At 45.0% G+C, this 13046-nt stretch overlaps 1 long non-coding RNA gene across 1 annotated transcript in view; it reads left to right on the top strand.

The window, feature by feature from the left end:
* Window positions 1–13046, top strand: part of LOC120602122 (uncharacterized) — a 40696-nt gene that overhangs the window by 9787 nt on the left and 17863 nt on the right. The window contains exon 2 of the long non-coding RNA XR_005652629.1: window positions 4931–5009. This is a non-coding gene — a long non-coding RNA (uncharacterized LOC120602122). The remainder of the gene's footprint in view (window positions 1–4930; window positions 5010–13046) is intronic.

Here is a 13046-nt window from a genome sequence, read left to right as displayed (position 1 = left end):
CTCTGCTCCTTTCTTCGCCAGGGAGATGGGTGTCAGAGTGAACCCCTCTAGTGTTTTTCTGTCTCTGACTTGCTCCTTCCTAGGAAAGAAGTAGATAATTTCACCAATTCATTTATCTATTCATATTCATTCAATATACTCATAAATTCAATTCGGATCCATTCATTGAACTCCAACTATTTGTCTAATAATTGCTGTTCAAGGTACTAGAGAGAAAATGGTGAATACTAATTGTTGACATGTTCCCAGGTTTCATGGAGCTTACGTTTTTTTGTGAGGCACAAAGTATATAAACAAGAAAACAAGTGTATAAATAAGACAGTTTCAAAGCATGATTAAGTGCAATGAGGGAATAAACGGATGAGGTGAGAGAAGTAAGTGGTGGGAGGGCAGATTGGGTGGCCAGGAAAGTACTCTCTGAGAAGAGACATTTGAGCTGAGGCCCAACGGATGAGAGGGAGTCAGCTATGCAAAGTGCAGGAGGAACAGAGTTCTAAGCAGGGAGAACAGCAAGGATGAAAGCCCTGAGTTGGGAATAGGCCATGTGTCCCCAAAACGATGTATGGAGCAGGAGAGTGGAATGAGATGAGGTTGGGGAATATAGGTAGAATCCAGACCATGCAGGGCTTATGGGCCCCAGTAAAGAGTTTGGATTTTGTTTGAAGCGCAATTGAAAAACACCTAATGGTTTTAAGCAGCACACCGACTAACATGATTTAATGTATACCTTAAACAGGTCACTTGTCTAAATGCTAAATGGAGGATGGATTGGATGGGGTAAGAGTGGAGGCAGAGAGAGGTTAGTCAGAAAGGCATTGCCATAAAGCATGGTGGTGGAACTAGGGTGGTGGCAGTGGAGTTGAGGAGAAAGGGCTGAAATCAAGATATAATTTGGATAGAGTCTAAGCTGATGTTGGGATTGAGGGAAAGGCATAAATAATGACTGACTCTTTGGCTTTTGACTTGAATACTTGAGTATATGGAGGTTATATTTAATGAGATAGGAAGATGAGATGGATAAATATATTAAGATACTATTTCAGGTCATAATACCATGGCATAAACAGAAGTTAAACAGGGGTAATATGGTATCTCCATGATATTTCAGACCCAGGCTCTTTTTATTTTGTAACTCTTTCTTTTTTTAATATGTGACTTCCATTTAGTGGCCTATGATGGCTGCTCCAGCTCCCACCTCTTCATGTAATTCCAGTCAGTGGGAAGAGGAGAAAAGAAAAGGGGAGGACATACTCCTTTTCTATCAAGGACGCCACCCATAATTTGCCGTTATCATATTTCCCTGGCCATGTCTAGCAGCAAGGAAGTCTGGGAAATGTAGTCATTAGTTACATGGAAAAAAATGGTGGAGTCAGTAGATTGGAGGTCTGGATAAGGTCAAAGAGTTATTACAACTGGACTTCTAGGGTAAAAGAGATGTATGGTTAGGAGGTTGTAGACAGAGGATGAGATTCTTGAATTGGAGATTTTGGAAGTCACTGTAGCAAAGTGTAGGCTTAAGTACACATGTCAAGGACTGAGAAGCCAGAGTGTTGGAAAGGTCATCTGTATGAGTGCTGAACATCATCAAGGATGATGACAGGGGTAAGTGAGGAGAGGAAGACCAGGAGCTGAGGTCATGAGTGAATGAGGGAGGGATACTGGGAGGAGAGGCAGCCTGTGCTCTGAACTTCAAAGAAGAGGAGCTTTTGAAATTGGAAAAAGGAGCAGTGGTGTAGAAACAGCAATGGGAAGCAAGGAGGACTCCTTTTCCCACTTTTGGCTCTGATGCTAAGGGAAAAAGCAGCTTCCACTCAAAAGCCTTGTAGAGGCCATGGGATTCTTAGGAAATTCAAAAATGTCATTTAAGAATAGGAATAGAAAAAAACATTCAAAACGAGACATTGGTAATACCAAGGAGTTTGCTGATCATAGATCAAGAATTCTAGAGGGCACAATAAAAGGGCTTGGAAGAAAGAGGCTGGGCAGAGGATTGGGTTGGATTAGCTGCATGGAGATGGGATTCTGTTTAACAGAGTCCTGGAGGCTTTGGCTTGGCCCTGGTGATGATTGAGGGAAACAGAATAGATGTGACAGGAAGGACTTGGTTGCTCACCTTCCTCTAAGAGTGAGTGAGATGGGGTATAGACCTCAGCAACTAGCTGGATGGTCTGGGCACTCTGCTGACTGATACCTGTGGTACTAAGGGTATGGGTGGTGGCAGATCCAATGGGAGCAGGAGATGTGTGGTAGCATAGTGGCCCCTAAAGATGTCTATGTCTTAATTCTCAGAACCTGTGATTATGTTAAATTACCTGCAAAAAGGGAATAAGGTTGCAGATTGAATTAAGTTTGCTAATCAGCTGGCTTTAAAATAGAGAGACCATTCTAGATTATCTGAGTGGGTCCAATGTAATCCCAAGGGTCCTTAAATGTGGAAGAGGGATTCAGAAGAGGGATCCAGGTTGATGGCAAAGGGAGAAGAACTTGGTTGGATGTTGTTTGCTTTAAAAATGGGAGAATGGGGCCATGAGCCAAGGAATGTGGGTGACCTCTAGAAGCTGGAAAGGACACAGATGTGGATTCTCCCTTAGAGGCTCCGGGAAGGATTGTGGCCCTGCTTACACCTTGATTCTCAGCCTAGTGAGACTCATCTTGGACTTTTGAGTTCCAAGACTATAGGATAATATATTTACGTTGTTTTAAGCCAGTATATTTGGGATATTTGGTAATAGAAAGCGAATACAAGATGAAGGGATTTCCTGTTCCGCGTGACTGCTCCCTCCTACAGGGTGAGATGATATGGCAGTTGGAGAGATGGAACGTTTACTGGACATGTTTCACCAGGGAGAGGAGAGAATGCATTAACAGGAATTTAACAGACTAGCGCTGGTTCTTTCTCTGCTGTCCTCTCTGATGCGAACAGGGCTTCCTGCTGCCTCCTCTGCCAGGGGATGTCTGCTGTTTCCCTCTGTTTAGTGGCTTAGGCAGGGAGGAAGAAGAAGAGGCTCGTTTTGGACTTGTGTCTCGATTGCATTTTCTGGTCAGTTCGCTAGAGAGGTCAGAGTTCTCTGGCACTTATCTGGCCATTTATAAAACAGACACTTTGGTCTCCTTTTGCCCTCTGTTCCAGGGTGCCTTCTCCATTGGCCAGATTCAGAGGGGCGGAGGGACGACATGCTGGTGGGCCTCTCTGGAGCCTTGACTGTAAAATCAAGGGCTCACCTAGGGTCACTCCAGCACCTTGGATTTTAATAGGCAAGGGCTTGGAAGGTAATTCTGACCTGCAGCTTGCTAGATGCAGTTGAAGCTGAAATGAAATTACCCCAATTCCACGTGGGTACAGCACACAAGAGTTTTAAATGTTGCCTCCATATTTTTTGTGCTAGTCTTTAGTAAGTGATGCTAGGTCCCAGATCCTGACCGCCTACTTTGTTTTGAACTGCATTTAGGACGACAGAGAGAATGATGGAGGGAGGTTATTTATGGCCTGTCCACAGGCTCCTGGAATGATTTTCTACCACACAGTCTCAAGTTGGCTCTGGATTGTACATTTATTAAGCCCTGGCCAGGGTTGCAGATTTCAGACGCCCACTCTGGGGTTAATCACAGAAATGTGGTGGCTTTCATATACATGAAAAGGACCAGGAACTCTTATGTGGAGGAAATGATTTTTTGCAGGGAGAAATGTCAAGTTTCTAGAGGTTGTGCTTGAGATATAGTAAAAGAGAAAGGAAATATTTTCACATCTAAGTGTTTTTAAGGACAGAACTAGAAAAGAGCAGAATGTTTGCTCATTTCTAGATCAGGGAGGATGAGTGGGGCATAGATTTAACAATGATGCAAAGTGAAGTGAGGCCGCTAGAGGGAGCATGGACCCAGGAAACTAGTGTAGACAGTGGCTTGCTTGGTGTGAAGGAAGAAAAGACCGGGAGATTTGGCAGCGAGTATTGTTAGATATTTAAGTATGAAAGAGGCAGTTATTTGGGGACTGGGGGAGGTATTGCCCACGCTGAGGGGACGTGCCCAGGGATCTGTGCTCAGGACCCTCCTTGTAGTTACTGAGAAGATGAAATATGCACTAAAGGGAACTGATGTTGGAAAGAAACAGATCCGGGTTAAATCGGGACTATTGGAAGCATTATTTTAAATTTCTAAATATCACAAGATGTCAGAAAGGTCTCCAGTGCCTCACTTTGAGAGAAGAGACAGCTGGCGGGCCCCCACCCTCTAATGGGAAACTCAAGGCCCAAATTAAACTTTCCGTGGGAGATGTCGATGAAAGAATGCCCAAACCTAGAGAAATATTTTATAAGCGTTTATTTGAGTCAGACATTTGAGGACATGCCCAGAAGCAAGTTGCCAATGGATTATAAAAATGGTCCGGAAGATGGCAGTTTTGTAGCTCATTCTTTACATTTAAAATCGAAGGAAGACGAAGGAAGGTTACTTGAAACCCACTGGTGACAGATTAAGGAGGTGGGCGAAAGCAAAGTGGGGACATTTCTAGGATTATATAACAAGCAAACTGGAGGAACATATATTTCTTTTACTTTGGTGGGTACAGGACAGTTAACATTGAACATTTACAGCAAATAGAGATAGTATGTGGACGACACCACACCAACAAAGAGTTTTGTGCTCTGTGCTCTGGTACTGGTGCTTGTGTATCCGACGAGCCTGGAAAGAAAATTACTCTGACATGCCAAAGGTATATTGCCCTAGATGTGTGAAAACACTGGACAGGGCTTGCTTAAGGTAAAGACTGATGTTTGCTAAGGAAGCTATAGGCCTGGAATGTGACCTGTCTGGTTAGGAATTTATGATCAGATTAGCCTGTGTGGTTATTTTTGGTCACTGAGCTCATCAGGCCTGCCAAGTGGTCACCCCTGAGCTTGTCAGTTTTCTTACATAGCCCTTTTTTTGTTCACAGAGATTTCTCCCGACTGAGGTTTAAGTTCACGTGTTGGGAACTCCGAAGAGCTGGCACAGACTGAGAGCATCCTGGCAAGGTGAAGTCAAGGTTTTCTCTGTTCTTTCAGATACCACTAAGTTTCTGCCACATTGTGTAGCTGGCATTAGCAACTTGACTCTGGCCGAGTTCAAGTGCTCTGTGTGTCAGCAAGAGACTGTCATCAAGAGTCTTGCTGTCACTTCTTGTGTTCCAGTGCTTTTTGCCCTGGTTAAGCAAGCCTAATCCTGGCCTCCTGTGCTGCTGTGAGCTGCCAGCTGGAAAGGACACGCACGAGGGGTGCAAATGAGACGGGCTCATCCCTCACCAGCAGCACCACTGAGAACCTCCTTGGGGAAGACTCACACGAGGCAGCTGTGGCTGAGTGTCAGCCCTCCACATCTTTCTCTTGTCCCTTAAATTCTCATCAAAGGTTTCTTTGCCTTGACCCCCTAAAAATTCCACAAAAAACATTCATTAGGTTCCAGGAACACAGTTGAGAGTATGCTTCTGTTTCTAAGTTTTGCTGGTGTAGAGCTGGGACTGCAGTATCCTGTGTCCTAGTTACCCTGATTTTGAAAAAGAGGGACCCACGAGCTACTTGGGGATGGATTACGTCAACTTTGGAGAGGCTGGAGGAACAGCTAACATTTCAGAGAGGAAAGGCCAGGATGTAGCCAGTCCCCTGCCTCCAGGGATAACAGCCTTGTCCTCTGACCCCACGGAACACTCTCTATGCTCATGGCTGTTCGCCCTTCTCATCTTCAGGAGATTTGAAGTTTCACCACAATCCCTCTACTGTCCCACCTCAGAGGTCTGGAGATGCAGCTCCCAGGCCAGGGAGAGGGTGGAGACACAGGTACCTAACCCCTACCCACACTTGGGGAGCTGAAGTTGTAGGGAGAGAGTGTGTACCCTCCCTTTCCTTTCCCATGTACACCTTATTCTACCAAACAACTGGAACAATGGAAAGAACGCAGCCCATCCCGAGAGGTCACTGTTTTTTTCAGGTGGGAAGGCCCAGCAGAGCCCTGGCAGCCAGCTGGGGGGAAGTAGAGAACTGACCTTGTGGGAATGGATACGCTTTAGGAAGCGGGATGTCCAGGCAAATGGACATACCTAGATTTTTTTGGAGCGAGACCTCCTGGCTCAGAATGAGCAGAATAAAAAATTGGGAAGGGAAGAATTTTGGACTTTAATTTCCTTGCATATTAATTGCAAAGAAAGTGAATTTAAATTTTGTTCTTGTTACTTTTGGAATTAGGAGGGGGTTTACGTTCAAATTTAGGGCATTTCTTGGTTGCTAGTGTGAATTATTTGACATTTTATGCTGCTAGGTAGTACTTATTTTGCAGCGTGTAGGTGAGCCGCACTGAGCTGATTGGAGAGAGGAAACGGAGTTGAGGGCACAGTATAGGCTTGGAATTATTTGTGTCCTAATTGTACCCAGTTCGGAGGCTTTGGGGGCGACAGAAAACTGACCACCCACTGATTCCAGGAGAGTATACAAAGAATAGTGGTGAGAACCGTTTACTTCATTTTCTTCGTCTGAAAATGGTGATAACAGTTTTTTTTGTGTGTCTTTTGTAAGGATTAAATGAGTAAATATGTGTAAAGCATTTGGAAATCTATTTTCACATGTCCTATTTGGAAATATATTTTGTATTTGCTACTGCCATATAGTAGGAGCTATAAAAATCAGTGGGTTGTGTGATATGGCCACTTTCGTAGGTCATAAATGGCCAAATATCTGCAAAGGGGGAGACTGCTCTGACGCATGGCTGGTCTCCTCCTCGCCAGCCCTTCAGTGCACCTGTGGCTGATCACAGACTGTAAGCTAACCCTTTAAGACCAAAAGGTGGAACAAAGAGAAGACTACTCTGCATTGGGGCCTCTTCCTCTTAGATGTCTCCTCCCCACAAGTGGAGCAGGTTGGAGGGAATATTTTCCAGCCTACCTTTCCATTCCCTGCTTACTCTTCTCTGGGGAAAACGTAAATGATCTTATGGGTGAGAGCCTGACTGTGGCTTCTCCAGCCCTGTCTCTGTTCAGTCTGTGAATCAGGTGGGGAGAGAGTGGGGGATGGGGAGAGAGTAGAAGGCCCATTCAGCCTGAGGTCTTCTATCCAGCTTTAACACAGAGCCCTGCATTTTAGGTTTATAGCACATCTGTCTAGCCATTAGTAAGGTGGATAAATTGCTTTGATTTCCATTAGGTAATGAGTCTCATGTCATTTTCTATATTGGTCTGAACTGGAGGGTCAGATGGATGAGTCAGGGCTTTAAATCCCTAAGACACTTCAATTTTCCTAATCTAATCTTCTCAGGAGTCTCCCCCTTCAATTTCTTTCTGAACTCCATAATCTTCCCCCATCTCCCCTCTGCCATTTTTTGCATTGCCTCAAGCAGTAGCTTGAGAAAGACCCATAATAGAACTTTCCATGTAGGTTGGTGGAGTCGTGAGTGTGTCCTTATACAGGAGGGGAGAGGTGCATAAGCTAGGGAAAGTGGGCAGGTGGCAACTTTGTAGAACAGGAGGAAGCAAAGGAAAGAAGGAGATTATTTTATCTGTTTCTAGCTCTGAACACACTTCCAGATTTTTCTGGCCCAGGACAGCGCCAGCTCTGCATTGCAGTAGGTCAGTCACTGTTGATCTTCCGAGCACATCTTTTTCTATGTCCTGGGGATAGAACAATAGAGATCAGAGGTGGAAAACTCAGTTTTCCACCTATGAGTCTTTACTCTCACACAGAACACTTCTGACACTTCTGGTCACCAAATGTGTGGGGTTTTCCTTCCACCAAGCAATTCTGCAACACCGTATGTGTGTCCCACAATTTAACACAATTCTCACATTATCTACCTGGAGATAGTGTCAGATCACACAGGTTAAGGGCTTGGTTCCACAAGACTGACTTACCCCCCACTTTAGATGCCAATTGCTAGTAGGTCCCCAGATTACTCATGACTTCTGATTTGTCGTCAAATCGGAGGTTCCCACGACTACTTTCTCGGGTTCTATTACTTTATTAGAGTGGCTCACAGAACTCAGGGAAACACTTAAGTTTACCAGTTTATTAAAGGGTACAATAAAGGATACAGATAAATAGCCAGGTGAAGAGATACCTAGGGTGAGGTGTGGGAGGGCTCCAAGAGCAGGAGCTTCTGTCTCTGTGGTATATGGATGTGTTTGCCAACCTGGAAGCTCTCTTAACCCCATACTGTTCGGATTTTATGTAGGCTTCCTCACATAGGCATGATCAGTTATTAACTCCATTTCCAGCCCCTCTCCCCTCTCTAGAGATGTGGGGGGCGGCGCTGAAAATTCCAATCTTTTATTCATGACCCCTATCCAGGAGCCATCCAGGAGCCCACCCAGAGTTTCCTCAATGGAACAAAAGATGCTCTTATCACTTACGAAATTACAAGGGTTTTAGAAGCTCTTAGCCAGGAGGACCTGGGGTCAGAGACCAATGCATACATTTTCTATTATCTCATAGCTCCCTTCGTGCCATCCTATCTGCCCTTGAAGGCACAGATTTCCCTCCATTCGTAAGGGAGGAGATTTTTATTTTCTCAAGCTCTTCTTCCCCCATTGTGTCCCATATGCCTTTACAGGGGAGTCTGGCCAGGGATGAGGGGAGGTTGGCACATATTAGGTAGATGAGTCTGGCACATAGTACACACTTGGTGGACGTTTGTTGAGTGGATAAATGGAGTCATCTACCCTGAGGTGAAGCTGAGGTACTGGCAGATGCGGGCGTAGATGAAGAAAGATGGCACAGGGTGGGTGGGACTCTGGGAGCACAGAGTGCGCAGTCAGAAAATGTGCTGAGAAAGGAAACAGGAGCTTGGGGAACCAGAAGAGCACAGCATCATGGAAGGTCCGTGAGAATAAAGTTTCTAGAAGGAGCAGTTGTGTCCAATTTTATAGAGAGACTGAAGGCAGTCAGGACTGGGAAATAGTCATGGGGTTTGTTGTCAGGAACTTTTGGGAGAGCAGTTGCAGCAGGCTGGTGTGTGAAGAGGCAGACTGCAGGGGCATGAGGAAGCCTGGAGGCAACAGGCATCACCGAGACAGAGGGGCAGTGTGAGGAGGGCCAAGACTTGAACAGGTTTGTAAGCTCAGGAGGAGGAGGAGAGGTTTAAAAATCAAAGGGATGGAGTAACCAAGGAAGAATCCTGGCCCTTGTAGAGTGGGGGCCTCTGGCCTTCTTTTCTGGTCCAACATTCCCTCAGGACCTTAGCATTTCCCCCCAGGCCCAGGCCATGCAAGGGTGTGCCATCCCCAGGCTCCATCTCCAGAATAACTGGGTGTGAGTTTCCCTCTTTTATGGTACTTCTTACCATGAAGAATTTTATTTTTATTTGTCATCATTTAATTAAAATTGATCTCTCTTGGGAGAATGGAACTTCCATGATGGCTGGGACTATATTTGTTTTGCTTGTCATTGTTTTTCCAGTACCTAGAAAGGTGCTGGCACATAGTAGAGGCCGGGAATATATTAGCAGTGTGAATGAATGTAAGAAGGGCAGGTGGTCCTCCAGGCTATAGATAAAGCTCCCTTTCAGCTCAGGAGTGAAGGCTCTGGGCAGTTATAGAAGTCCAACTACATGCCAGGCACTGTCTTGAGTTTGTTTATATGGAGTATTTTATTTAATTCATGCTGGTTATGCTGTATGTGTTATTTATGAAACCAGCAAAGCGATGTTCACAGAGGTGAGGTTACTTGCACAACGTCACACATCTGGGTGGCTTTGAACCCAGGTTAGTCTAACTTAGAGTGGGCTAGATGGAGCAGTGGGATGCCCAAAGAGGCACCTGAGGAGAGAGGAGGTGGGGGGAGCATGGCTCATTGGGCATGGGGGGGGTCCCACTTAGAGTAAGGTCTCACCTGTAGACCACGGATAGCTCTGGGCTATGCCAGGGAAGGGAAGAGCTCGGGGGCTGGCAGTCATTCTCCAATTGCTTTAGTGCTGTTTTCTCCTTAAGCCAGAAGTGAAGTGAAAGAAGTATGGCTTGGGCTGCCTCCCACCTCCCCCTCGTTCCTGATTTCCTGCTTAACAGCATCCTGGTCTCCTGCAGCCCAAGGGCACTAGGAACGGGCAGGTACAGAGGAGAACATTCACAGGGAGTCTTCAGCCCTCCAGGCATATTTCCTAATACCCCAAATAATCCACAAGTTTAGGCCTCCATCATTTCCAGACTAGGCTATTTCAGTAGTTTCTCATGGCTCTTCTGGCCTGCTGTCTGTCTCCACTACAGTCCATCCTCTGTGACAGTTAATGCTGCAGGAATCTCCTGAAGTTCATGCCACATCTCTGCCCAAGTCTTTAATGACCATCTATTACCCATGGGATAAAGTCCAGACTCCTTGGCCATGTGTTCAAGGCCCTCCATCTTTCAGACCTCATCTCTCGCCTTTGTGAATTAATCATTCCTTGCTCACTGCAGTGTTATATCTGTGTTTGCGCTGTTCCTCTGTCAGAAGTGCGCTTCCCTCTCCGTCTGCCTGCTGTGTTCCTACATCATGGTCCACAACAGATGTTGCCTTCTCCCTGGAGTGAACACAACCTTTTCACCATCGCACCTCCCTTGGTTAGTCATCTCACCTCCGAGGTCCCACAATACATTGTTCACATTTTAATCTTTTCACTAAGCATCTCACTACTACTTATTGAGTGCTTACTGTTTTGCAAGTTTTGGGGATATAATGGTGAGAAAAATTGCCTGGCCCTAGCCTTGTGGCCTTTATCGTCTAGTATTAATCACATTTTATTGTAATTCTCTTTTTAGATCTACTGCTTCTGCTGGTCAATTAGCAGTTGAGGACAGAGTCATAGTTTATTTATCTCTGTATTCCAATTTATCTAGCACAGATCTTAACACTTGGTAAGATCTTAACAGTCTGATGAATTGAATATGTCAATTTGCCTGTTCAAAGCTGGCTCCGGGGGATATGCTTACCCTTAGTGGGGAAGGAGGACCATCTGAGAGGACTTCTTCAACGCTTAAGTATTCCAACAAGAATGTACTGAGTGTCTATTATATATCAGGAATAATATGGGAACTGGAACTTCAACACAAACAGACCTGGTCCCCCAGGTTGTCAGATAAATGCAAGTCACTCAGTTAAATGTGAACTTCTGATAAGCAGTGAATGAACTCATTTTTTAGTATAAGTGTGTCTCAAATATGAGACACACTTATACTAAAAAGTTGCTTATTGTTTATCTGATATTTACATTTAACTGGGTGTTCTGTGTTTTGTTCGCTAAATATGTTATCCTACCCCAGGGCTCCAGACCAGCCTCCAGACTCTGCCATTTGTCCCTCTGAGAGCCTGGTCTCTACTTGTGTGCTCAGCTCCCCACCTGAGCAGTGGAAGGATGGACTGATGGGGTGTCCAGTGTCATCTCTACTGTTCCCTTCTCATAGTGGTTCTTTGCACACAAGTTCCAGACTTTAGGTCAGATGACCCTGTTACTCGGGCCATTTCTATTTGGTGAAGAAGTCTGTGTCTTATCCAGAGACAACCATCAACAGGCTGGATATAGGAAGACCAGTGGCTTCTGAGGAGGCCCGGGTGAGAGATCTGTCCGTTTCTGGTGCTTCACATTAGATAGTCCTTAACCAAGTCAACGAGATCCTTCTTGGTGAATTTTGAATATGAGAGTTTTTGCAGCTCACTGAGATGTGAAAACAGTAGATGCAGAAGAGAAGAGGAAGAAGCAGAGAGAGGCCAAAGAGATACAGAGAGGTCAATGCTCATGCATATAATGTAGGGAGGAGGCAAGAAAACTAACTGTGAAATCAAGCTATATTCAGAGACTGCCATGTGCTGATCGGCCTTACAGCCGATCTACAGAACAAAGGAAGGAAATCTACAGAACGAAGGAAGATTTCTGCTGGGATTACTAACAAACCATTTACCTATACCTGGAAGGGAAAACAGGAAAACAGAGTCTTTAAGTTGGGCCCTACACAAAATAAACACAGTCATTCATTCCCTATGGCTAAAACCATGGGGAACCTATAGATCAAAGGCTGGGAATTGCCAGCAGGTCTTTTCTTGCTACATACTCTTATCTTTTCACACTGTATGCCCATACAATCAAAGGAAAATGGGTAAACAAAATCTTTAAACTGTAATTCATAGAGACTAAGAATGACATGCAAACTGAGCACTCGGGGGCTTGTCTATGCTTTTTGTCCGTGTTTCTTGTGTTTGCTTTTTTGTCTTTGTTTTTTGCCTTTGCTTTTTATCTTTGCTTTTCCTTGTCTTTGCTTTTACAGTCTTGGTCTTTTTTTTCTCTGTCCTTCTCTAATAAACTTTCTTTCTACTCTAACTCTGGCGTGTGCATGGATTCTTTCCTATGCTCAGTCAAGAACCCTTTCTCTTGGTGTAGGACCACGCAGGGGAATTTGCCCTGATCTGCATCACACAGAGGAGCTCTAGGCCTGAAGTTATGGCAAGGTGACTGTCACCAGAGCAGCTGGGGGAGCTCATAGCCCAGCCACAGTTGTTCCCTGTACGGCACTCCACGAGGCCGCTGAGATGCTTTCCTGATATTTCTTCCTTTTCTCTGTCACTTGATGAAAACTGAGTGAGACTTACAAACTGAGTGAGACTTACAAACTTGAAAAAGCCTATTTCATTCAAAAAAGCATTAGCTTTTAGTCAGGACACCTGCATTCAAGTGTCAATTCTGCCATTACCTCACCGTCATTACCTCATAGCTGCTCCCCTTCTTTGGGACTCATTTTCTTCTTCAGCAAGGAGTAGGTCTGGGATGGAGCCTAGGAATCTGCATTTTAAAACCACTGTCCAGGGCAGTTCTGATGTGGAGATGGTGAAGATCGTACACCTTTCAGCTGCCAGAATGGGTTCTAAGCAAAATCTCAAACTTTTTTTCTGGTAAAGATTTTGGGAAGTGAGGCAGAGAGAGTCTCTTGGTTTGATGTGTGTGTGTGTGTGTGTGTGTGTGTGTGTGTGTGTGTGTGTGTGATTACTGTGGTGGCTGCTGCTCCAGACAGTGGTTTTAAAATGTGGATTCCTGGGCTCCATCCCAGACCTAATGAATGGAGAAGAAGGGAG

Source organism: Pteropus medius, unplaced genomic scaffold, assembly GCF_902729225.1.
Source record: "Pteropus medius unplaced genomic scaffold, Ma_sr-lr_union100, whole genome shotgun sequence".
In the NCBI taxonomy this organism is placed as follows: domain Eukaryota; kingdom Metazoa; phylum Chordata; class Mammalia; order Chiroptera; family Pteropodidae; genus Pteropus; species Pteropus medius.
The sequence above is the reverse complement of the archived record's forward strand: the minus strand, read 5'-3'. Positions and strand labels throughout refer to the sequence as shown.